Raw genomic sequence first — 9,403 nt, forward strand, 5'->3', positions numbered from 1 at the left:
TAAATGACAGAGTGCCTAGAGCGAACTAGCGCAAGTGCGGCGATCAGACGCGCTCGTAATTTCCATTGCTTTCACACTTTTTTTTTTTTAGTATGGATCCCAAACTACTTGAAAATGGTAGAATAGTGTTTATAGTGTTTGTATCTGGCTGTGGTAATCATATAACGGGTTGTCGGGAAGTGTAAAGTGGAGACTTAATTACCCTACTTCAGAGGTCTCCACAAGTCCTACGGAAACCGACGAAGGCTCAACAATCATTCCAGGAGAAAGCTGAAGGTATGTGCTATAAGCATATATAATTTTATTATTCTAGGACTAATAACTGATTTTTAGCAAATATTTTTTGAGAGTCTGTCGGAGCCCAAATAACCCCGTGGGACACGCAAGTCATTGGTAAATAAGCCCGCGGTGTAGGGGCTAAAAACATCCAGCATATCAATAAAAACAAAAAGTAATAAAAATAATAATAATTGTAATAACTGAGCGCTCAAAAGCAGGGAGGTTACCTGCAAAAAGGTAAACCTACAATCTGCGGGGTTCACATCAGGTAAGCCAGGGGCCCCCAACAATTACCCTATATTAACCTAAATCTAAACCACATTGCCACAAAATTCTCTGCCAAAACTCAACAAATCGCACTGAAGAATATCGTACGAGCCTGCATTTCATTTTAACAAAAATTATTCACCTTAGAGCTCTCCCTCTAGGTATGGGCCGGCAAAGTGACAAAACAGACGCTTACCTTGAGTGATCTATACCCATTATTCCGACGTCCACTTCATGTCACCGTCTTCCCTCTTGCTCCTGGGAATCTTTGAAGACTTTCTGGCCCGTTTTTGGACGTCTTCCCATCCGCTGACGACAAGTCTGACTTAAAATCCTGCAGCATCTCTAACATCCCCCTCACCAACATCGCTCACAAAATGGCTGCCAGCCTCCGCCGAGCAGAACATCCGGGACCTTGTAAAAAATTTTTGTAGCGACACAAACGCACCGTCTGATTGATAATATTAATAATGAAAATAGTAGAGAAAATACATAAAACATCCTGAAAGAAAGAAAAGAGCCAATTAGCTTTTACCTTCATTATTAATCTCGCATTTATGGACCATAGAAAACGCGTAATCTTACCTTATGGACCAGAGAAAACGGATTACGGAGAACTGTTCTATATTTTGTAAATATGGTAAACAAATATCTGAAATCTAAGCATCTATTCAACTGCCTGTAGCCTTAATACCGAAAGGTGTGGCCAGAAAACTGATCTCCTCCATGTCAACCTGTTCTTCGTCATCTGACTGCCCTTTCTCCAACACGTATACCTCCATCTCATCCTCAATCTCCCCCGTCCTTCTACGTCATCTGGCTACCCTTTCCTTCACATGATCCTCATATACTGTACTCCATCTAATCTTCCATTTATTTCTTCTCTCACGCATGCCTTTATCTCTTGTCTCTCTCTCTCTCTCTCCATAAAATCTCCATCCATTCGCTCCCCATCTCCCTCAATTTCCTCTCTCCCTCTCATACTTCAGTCTCTCCTCCCTCAATCTCATCTCTTCCTCTCCCACTCTCTCCTCCCTCAATCTCCATCTCTCATCCCTCTATCCATTCTTTCTCGCCCACTCCATGTCTTCTCCCCATCTCAACACTACCAATTCTTTCTCCCACTCTCCATCTTCCCTCTCCACTTCTCGCTCGTTCTCCCCATCTATCTCATCTATCCTGCTCCTAAGCAAATGTCAATAAAATCGGTCTAGTAACCAAGAAGACTCATTCCTACCTTACTGCAGTGTCACAATTTCAAGCAGCCACACCCACAATCCGTTGCCTGGGCTAGTTACATCAGATGAAAAACCTGCTATATTGAACTTTAAAAAGGGGAAATTTGAATCCACTTTATTGGTAGTAGTAACACTTTTAAAAGACAGTTAAAAATTTGAACAGCAATAAAAATGAATAGTCAAAATTACCACACGGGGACTGGGCTTCCTATTTTTATACAAATGGGTGTTACAGGTTATTTAGGACTGATTAGGTCTTTTACTTAAGATAGATCAGGGATAGGTTAAGGTAAAATTTTTGGTTTGATAGGAATTGGGAGCTTCCAACACTGGTCCAATGGCAATCGTAGGGTTATCAAGGGGGTCTGGGGGGCATAGGTTAGGTTAGTTTGGCAGGACCATCAGTATATAAGCTGACTCAGGTGTCTAAGCAGCTTCCTCTAATTCCATATGTTTGTATGTGGCATGTGTAAGGAATAATTATGCTGTATGGTTGCAAGACTTAGGCTCAAACGTACAGAAGTTAATATTAAATGGATGTGTAGTGCGTCCTTGAAGGAGAGACCTGAATGGGCTAAATTTAAGCCTGAAGAGTTTAGAAGGATGGACTGGAGTGTATGGAGGTGTGATGAGTGCTAGACTGAGATGGTTTCGTCAAGAAGGGATGACAAATGGGTGTGGAAAATAAGTGTGCATGTCGGGTAGGGTTGCTAGAGCCAGATCAAAAGACATGGACAAGGCCATAGTGTGACATCAAGGTTAAGGGACAACAGGAAGGCTACAGGAGATTGAGGAGAATGGAGACTACCATTAGGTGACCAAGGCCGACCCACGTAACAAACAAGTCTATACAAGTTTTGTAATCTAAAATCAACAAGCAGTTATCAATACAAACAGTCGTGTGTTGCATATTGTACCACAGTCACTTTCCATACGAACAAGAGAATATATGAAGACATGCAGCTGCCGAGCCCGTGTGGTGAAGTTTTAGGATTAGTTTTAAAAATAAAGGATCCTTAAAAACATGAAGATTAGTTTTATAAATAAGCTCCTAAAATATGGCATTGTTAGGATTACTTAAAACTAAAGGTTCTTAAAAAATAGTGTTCATCTACTGCTATACTTTAATTATTTGAACTTGGCCAAAAATTTCTTTGAACCTTATTTTACAGTCCAGTAGCAGAAAATGGAACTATGGTTCTACATTTTTTTTTACAGCACTTCTTTGTGACTAGCATCATTCCAATATGTTTTCCACAAGTGAACACTGAAGGTGGACAGATGGCACTTTTAGACTAGGTTAAAATGCCAAGAGTATAGTGTGATCTGAATGGCATAATCTACAGTTACAAATGATCTTATATGGTCAATTTCTGTTCAAGTTGATGTGAAAAAACTATAGGACTTCCATCTACAAGGGCCTGTGATGTGAAAAATATATTGCATTCTTTTTTTTTATTGGTCCCAAACGCCAATGAATGTGGTCAACAGCTTATATATATTACGCTATTTAACATCACAAGCTTATATATCACATGCCTATTATATACTGTGCTCATATCATGCTTATATATCATGCTTGTATGGTTGGGATGGGACTCATCTTAGCAGGGAGGGAGTTACTGTTTTAGCTGGAATGATAGATAGGGAGTTGGAGGGATTTTTTCGAGATTGAGAAGTAGGTGTACAGGAAGATGCAGCAAACTACACTCAGAAATCATTATTACCATGTTTGGATAGATGCATCCATACTTGCAAAATTAAGAACAAAAGTTCAACCAATAGTGTAGATACATCCACTCAGGCACCTCAAATTGAGCAGGCGATGATAGATGATAGAACAAGCGATGATAGAAGGGCGATAAGCGATAGTACAAAAAATTGTTATATTAGTAAAGTAAAGAGTTTCCCAGTTAGTAATAAAATAAATAACAGTAAATGCCAAGGTAGAGGCATAACTACTCGTAATAATCTGAAAGTGTACTACACAAACAGCTGGAGTTTACGTAATAAAATGGATGAACTGAGGGCTTTAATTTGTACAGAGAAAACAGACATTGCCGTTATTAGTGAAACTTGGATGAATACACACTCGAGAATTTTTAGCAGAATATCAGATAAAAGGCTATAATATTTTTGTGTCAAACCGTCAGGGAAGAAAGGGGGGAGGGGTAGCTATTTATGTAAAGGATTCATTAAACCGTTACAATAAAGCAAACATTAAAGTAAATAGGGACACAGAAAGTGTCTGGGTTGAAATTAGTAACAATAGGGAGAAATTAGTCTTAGGGAGCAATTTACAGATCTCCTAAATTAAATAGAGCTGATAGTAAATACCTCTGGGAGGAAATAAGGAAAGCATCACAGTCCAGCTTAGTAATAATTGTAGGGGACCTTAATCTGCCAAAGACAGATTGGAGAAATCAGACAGGAGATGCAGAGAAGCGTGAGCAATAGATCATCTAAAGTAATACTGAAACTTTATCTAGCATTAGTAAGGCCACATTTAGACTACGCAGTACAATTTTGGTGTCCTTACTATAGAATGGATATTGATTCGTTAGAAAATGTACAGAGAAGAATGACTAAAATGATACATGACGTCCGGAACCTGTCATATGAAGACAGACTGAAAAGACTAAGTCTGCATTCGCTAGAGAGGCGTAGAGTAAGGGGAGACTTAATTGAGGTGTTTAAGTGGATGAATGGTATAAATAAGGGAGATATTAGCAAGGTACTTAAAGTGAGCATACAGGATAGAACTAGAAATAATGGTTTCAAACTAGAAAAATTCCGTTTCAGTAAGGAAATCGGTAGAAATTGGTTTGGTAATAGAGTAGTAGACGAATGGAATAAGCTACCTAGTAAAGTAGTTGCTGCCTCTTCCATTGAGAGTTTCAAGCATAGGTTAGATAAGCATATGACAAATAAGGGGTGGATATAGAATAAAGAAATTCTTATAACCAATACTAATTCATATTTTTTTTCTTTTCAGGTTACACTATGATAGTCTCTATTCTCCTTTCACACTTTCCTGTAAAATGTCCACGCCAGCTTTTCTATACGGCGTGGTGTTCTTTCTGACTTTTTCCTGCCGGCTTTGGCTGGAGGGTTTGGAGGGCGGGGGAGAGCCTTCTTCTTTGCTATCCTTATCTCATTCTAGTAGTTCAGTTACTCTTCTAGGAGCTGCCTAGCATGGGCCAACCGGCCTACTGCAGTTATCCTCTCTTCTTATGTTCTTATGTCAATTTATATCATGCTAATTTATATCACATCACATACTTATACTTATCACGGATCTATCACATACTTATCTACAACATATCTGTCACATCTATAACATTTTATCACATATCACACACTAATCTCACATTATCTAGCACATATCACATACCACCTTATCACATACACATCTATCACATCTACAACATATCACATCTAACACATACTTATCATATATCTATCTCATATCTATCACATCTATCACATACATATCTATCATCACACACATATCACATACTTATCTATCACATCGCATACTTATCTATCACATCGCATACATATTTATCACATCTATCACATACATATCTATCACATCACATACATAGCTATCACATACTTATCTATCACGTAACCATCACATACTAATCTGAGTTGGCTCATATCTCTGACTGGGGTAAAAATAATCGTTTTTAATTCATTAAAGACTCAATTCTTACACCTATCAACCCAAAACTTCTTCCACACGAGTACCCATTAATGTTTAATAATATCCAGCTCAATCCTGCATCATCCTTGAATATGCTTGGGGTTTCATTCACTCGAGACTTATCTTGGAAAGATCAAATTACATCTCTTGTAAAATCTGCTTCCAAGAGATTAAATTGCTAAGCCGACTCCATACTTTCTTTACCTCTGCACAGTTGTTGACTTTATACAGGGGTTTTATTCGCCCCTGTGCAGAGTACAACTCTCTTGTGTGGGGAGGCTCCCCACAAACAGCACTTCTCAATAGGGTGGAGTCAAAGGCTTTTCGTCTCATTAACTCTCCTCCTCTTACTGGCTCCCTTCAACCTCTGTCTCTTTGCTGCACTGTTGCATCTTCATCTCTTTTCTATCGCTATTTCAATAGTCACTGCTCCTCTGAACCGTCTGCTTGCATCCCTCCACCTCTACGACGGGCGTGTAGTACCCGTCTAGCAACAAACTCTCATCTCTTCCGTCCAACTCTCTAATGCAAGAGTTAACCGTTACTCCCAGTCCTTCATTTATGCAACAGGTCAACTCTGGATCTGTCTCCCTCTGTACTTCCTACTGCCTATGATCTCCAGTCTTGTAAACGCGGTGTGTCCAGGCATCTCGAAATGAATGGATCTTGAATTTGGCTCCCTCTTGTATTTTGTTTTTCTCTGTTATTGCGGCCTCATGGCCTTTGGTTCCTTCTTCCTCGCATAAAAAAAAAAACAGCAACCAAGTTATTCTATTCTAATCTAACAATCCTCATTCTCTAACTCATTCCCAATACACCCTCCCTTCCTCCTAACTCACCCACCCAGCCTAACACTTCTAATTTCCTAAATCTGTTCGATGCGACACAAACAAGAACAAGCCCCATACTTACCTTGGCTTTCAGGTCATCATCCTCGGTCTCCATGCTCCAATATCCAACCTGTTCAAGAAAGCAGTCTAAGTATTTCATTATTAGGTAAACAAAATTGGAAAGCCACCAATTTTTCAAAGGCACTAAGAGATGGGGATGAGTTTGGGGAAGGACAACAAGATGGCAGGAGACAGGACGAGCATTCATAAAAAATTTGGAATAATTTTTTTTTTTAAATATCTGGAAAGCCACCACTTTTCAAATACACTGAGATGGGGGAGGAGTGAGTTGGGGGAAGGACAGCAAGATAGCATGGGACTAGGAGGGTATTTCATTAAGGTAAAAAAAAATTAGCACAGTTCCCTTTACTTGGAAAACCAACGATTTTTCAAATGCACTAAAAAGGGCATTAGAGTTGGAGGGGGAGGATAGCGATATGACAGGGGGACAGGGTGAGCATTTCACCGATAATTACACTATTTTTTTAATCAGCACAATTTCTTATTTGGAAAGCTGCCAATTTTTCAAAAGCACAGAGAGGGGAATGTGAGTTGGGAGAAGGGCAGTGAAATGGCAGAGGACAGGGCAACATGGAAGAGATTTGTTTGTGGCCATCCCCAAAGGGATTTAGGCATCTGGCGATAGACTATGTAATTTCAATTTTAAAGCAATATTCTAAAGCAACTATTTCATTTTCAAAAAGCACAATTGAATTTATTCACTGTGATTTCAGTTATACAGTAATGTGCTACAGTATTTCAATTTTAAAGCTCTCCCTCCATGCTAAGGGATCTTTGTATGCAGCATGTGTTGGTAGTGCGATGCTGTATGGTAGTAAGACCTGGGCAGTAAAGAAAGAGGATATTCACAGGCTCAAACATCTAGAATGACAATTAGATAGACATGCAGTGTGTCCATGACTGAGAGGCCTGGAGAGGGCTACGTTTAAGCCTGAAGAGCTGATAGGAAGGATGGGACTGGAGTGTACTGGTGCTGCAATGCGGATGGGTAGATTATTGTTTGGGTCGGAATGAATGGAGGATGACAACTGGGTGCAGACTAAGAGAAGTGTGATCATCAGGGGTGGGCTGCAACAGGCAGATTAAAGAAGACATTGGGTGAGAGAGTGATCTCAGAGATAAGGGATTGAACAGGGATGCTGCCAGAGACTGAGCAGTGTGGAGAGCTGCCATAAGGTTACCAAAAACAAGCGTGCTGAAGCCTTTACGCACGGTATGATACTAATATTCCGGTACTGCAATCTTGAAACAGTGTACAGTTTAAATATTTCTAAGGGATTGTACTATCAGTTTAAGGCACTACTATTTCAATAAATACTGTGAGAGTCCTTAGTATTAAGTCAGGTCTATGTTCTCAACTGGAGCTGTAGAGGGATGGCTTCACATGGTGGCACCGATATAACCAGGTGGTGTAGCTGCCTAGTTATATTTGACAAACATCCCTCACTTTCCTATTTTCAAAAAGGAAGATGACTGACTGAAGGATATGGGCAACTTCACCTGCAGTCCACATCCACACAAATCATTAGTTCTATTACAGGTAAATCCACAACGGCACAAATTAGTACACTTCCATCATTATCTATAGCTGTCACTTTGATGCTTTCCCAAAATTTTACAGCAATTACGGAAATTCCTTTAAAAATACAATGAAAACCCTGTAGTATGGGATAGACTAAATTCTTCAAAATACAAAGCTTAGGATTATGTAAATTTATACTGTACCGATTCCAGAGAAAAATTTTAAAAGCTTAATACTATATTCAGCAGGGTTGCAAGAGGCAGACGCCACCCCCCCCCCCCAAAAAAAAAAAAAAAAAAAAGACCTGGGACAAGGTCAGTGTGACCTCAGAGATACAGGACTGAAGACAGAGGCTGCCAGAGATTAAGCAGCATGGAGACCAGCCATTAGGTGAGGAAGACTGATGCCAAGGTAGTTGTGGTACTTCATGGGGCATCAAGGGTTCCTTTACTTGGTGGTTACTAAAGGCATTACAATTTTCACAAGTGCTAATCAAATCCTTTAATTCTGCACTCATTTCAGGCCAGTGCACAAGGTCTCTAGCTAATCTTAATATTAAGATTTCTCTAAACCCTGATGAGATTTATGCAGATTCTTGAGTAGTTGCTTCCTCAACTCTTTGGGGACAATAATTCTATTCATTTTATGTAACAGACCATTCACATAACGAACTTCACCTCTAAAGTTCCAATATGCATGAATTTCTACTGGGGTTTGTGCCTTAACTTCAGGCCAACTCTCCACAGCAACTTCTTTCAGTAACTGCAAATTTGTGTCCTCTTTAGTTTTCTCTCCGAGCATTCCAAAGTCAAGTAAAAAATCTCCATCAGGTACACTAACCAAATTCACTTGAACTTCATCACCTGTGGTTTCTAACTCCTCAGACCAAGTCACCCTACTCAAGGCATCAGCAATATACATTTCTTTACCCTTTTTATATTTGACATCCAGAGAATACTTCTGAAGCCTGAAGAGCATTCGTTGCAACCTTGGTGGGGCTGAGGAGAGTGGTTTTTTGAAAATGGTCTCCAAAGGTCTATGATCAGACTCAACAGTGATTTGGGTTCTCCCGTATAAATATGAATGGAATTTTTCAGTCTCAAACACAATTGCAAGAAGCTCCTTTTCAGTCTGAACATAATTTCTTTAAGCTTTTGTAAGGGACTTGGCTGCATAGGCCACTGGTTTATATTCCTGTAAAAGGCAAGCTCCAACTGGAAAAGCAGAAGCATCCACAGTAAGAGTGACTGGTTTACTAACATCACAGAACCTTAGAACTGGAGCTTCACTAACAAGTTTCTTAAGTTTATTGAAGCATTCTTCTTCCACCTGTTCCCACCTGAAATCAGCATTTGTCTCCAATAATCTTCATAGAGCCTCATTGCTTTCTGATATTCTTGGTACAAACTTGGCCAAATAATTTATCATGCCCAAGAATCTCAACAGTTCAGTTTTGTCTTTAGGAGCAGGGATATTA

The sequence above is a fragment of the Coenobita brevimanus genome, chromosome 107 (assembly GCF_032717465.1).
Source record: "Coenobita brevimanus isolate Jiangsu-jjx chromosome 107, ASM3271746v2, whole genome shotgun sequence".
NCBI lineage: Eukaryota > Metazoa > Arthropoda > Malacostraca > Decapoda > Coenobitidae > Coenobita > Coenobita brevimanus.